General features: G+C 47.0%; 1 pseudogene; it reads right to left on the bottom strand.

The window, feature by feature from the left end:
* Positions 1–478: 478 nt before the first annotated feature.
* Positions 479–1,271, bottom strand: LOC139186126 (tropomyosin alpha-3 chain pseudogene; annotated as a pseudogene).
* Between the last annotated feature and the right edge of the window lie 923 nt (positions 1,272–2,194).

The following is a 2,194-nucleotide window of genomic DNA, read 5'->3' as shown; positions in this document are numbered from 1 at the left end:
CTGGGCTGCTAGGCTCTCAGTAAGGCAGGCCCAAACCTTTTCCCTTTCTCTCTGGAGAAGGCAATATGCATTAAGCTGAAATGTTACCTTCCAAAAGTGAGAAAGGGATTAGACTGCTGCTTCAGTTCTACGGAATTATCTGGAATGTTTTTTTTACAAATGGTTGTAACATCAAGAACAAAAAAGGTAATTACAAAATGTGTACATCACAACATGCTTTTAAAGACACTTTGCATTGTGCTCACATTCCCTTAAACGTTGTTCCCAAAGGTGCTCAGCCTCTAGCCCAACTGGAATCTCTGGGGAGAGGCAGAGACTGTTTGGCAAAAAGGACACAGGAGTAGGGGGGGTGGGAGAGGTGGCGAAAGGAGAAAGCAGCCTTCCAGTTAAAGATCAGCCCTCCGTTTAAAGGTCACCTTCGGGCAGGCTGGCCCCAGTGGAGTCGGAGTCGGGGTGAGAGGGAGGAGCAGCGGCAGGGCGGGGCTGGGGTGCTCTACATTGTATTCAGGTCAAGCAGAGTCTGGTTCAGCATCCTTTGTGTACAGAGGTCCTCCTCTTTGGTGCATTTCAGTTTATCTTCCAAATCATCAATTGTCTTTTCCAGCTTGGCTACTGATCTCTCAGCAAACTCAGCACGAGTCTCTGCCTCCTTGAGTTTATCGGTAAGAATCTTTATCTCTTCCTCATATTTGTCTTCCTTTTGAGAGTACTTTTCTTCAGCAGCACTCAGACACTTCAGGTGCTGGTCCATCAGTCTGATTTGCTCACCCATCTTTCGGCAACGGGACTCTGCCAGCTCCGCTCGCTCCTCTGTGCGCTCCAAGTCTCCCTCAATAATCACCAACTTGCGAGCCACCTCTTCATACTTCCTGTGTGCCTCTTCTGCAATGTGCTTAGCTTCTTTGAGTTGGATTTCCTGGAGTTCCATTTTTTCTTCATCTTTTAAGGCTTGGTTTTCAATAACCTTCATAACTCTCGCTCTCATCGGCAGCTTTCTCAGCCTCCTCCAGCTTTTGCAGCGCAGTGGCCAGGCGCTCTTGAGCTCGGTTCAGCTCCTCTTCAACCAGCTGGATCCTACGGTTTTAAGGAGACCACTTCAGCCTCAGCCTGTTCTTGGGCCCATCTTTCTCCCTCCACTTTCTGCTGGAGGCGCTTGGCCTCTCCTCTGCATCATCGGCCTGCTGCTGCAGAACCTGGATCTTGCACTTCATTGCCTCGGTGACGGCGATCGCGGCCATGACAGTGGTCCCGGCCATGGTCCCCACCCAGCTCCTGCTTGCCTTCGGGTTCCTGCCTCCTCCGCTCGGCGTTGCAGCCGCTTGGTTCCTGCAGGGTTGAACTTGTGGCCCACACTAGGCGAAGAGCATGCGCAGTCGAGGCTGACAGTAGGAAGCTTGGGGTCTGAACTGTATTTTTAAAAGATACTTAATTCAAATTCTAGCATCATCATTTATTAGTTTTGTGAATTTGGATAAGTTATTTGAAGTTAAAATTGCTCAGTTTTGTCTGATTCTCTAGGCCAGAATACTGGAGTGGGTAGCCTCTCCCTTCTCCAGGGGATCTTCCTGACCCAGGGATCAAACCCAAGTCTCCTGCATTGCAGGTGGATCCTTTACCAACTGAGCTATCAGAGAAGCCCCAAGTTATTTAGCCTCTCTGAATTTCCATTTCTTTGATGGAAAAGCAGGTAGGAAAATACCTATCACTTAGTTTTGTTACATGGTTTAAGTGGCCTAAGATATCTTTGACATGATTTAGAGAGCTAGACTATTTCAATACAGACCTTAAATTTTGTACTTGTCCTTTCTTTGCCACACTGGGAGGATTATTCTTGGCTTAATGTCTGCATTGGATCTAATGAGCCACTAGAGTCTGTCATCAAAAAATTTAAAAGGGCAGTGGGTTTTTAAGGTAAACTAGAGAAAGAGTTTTTGTGGAGAATGAGCAGATTTCCTTGAGACAAAAATGAGGTCAGAGGAAGTGATGAGTTAGGACAAATACAGGTTGTTAGACTCTACATGATTCTGAGAGTTGATATTGGGAAAGTGATCTGAGTAGGTGGGCATTCATGATTTGTGACTAATTGGGTAATCCCTGTCAATCTCTCAAGACAAGGCTTGCCCCTGTCTGGTAAATTATTGGGAGAGCCTGTATCCAGGGCCCCAGGAAATGGGAGATAGCTCTTGAATCCTTA

The sequence above is a fragment of the Bos indicus genome, chromosome 12, assembly GCF_029378745.1.
Source record: "Bos indicus isolate NIAB-ARS_2022 breed Sahiwal x Tharparkar chromosome 12, NIAB-ARS_B.indTharparkar_mat_pri_1.0, whole genome shotgun sequence".
In the NCBI taxonomy this organism is placed as follows: domain Eukaryota; kingdom Metazoa; phylum Chordata; class Mammalia; order Artiodactyla; family Bovidae; genus Bos; species Bos indicus.
The sequence above is the reverse complement of the archived record's forward strand: the minus strand, read 5'-3'. Positions and strand labels throughout refer to the sequence as shown.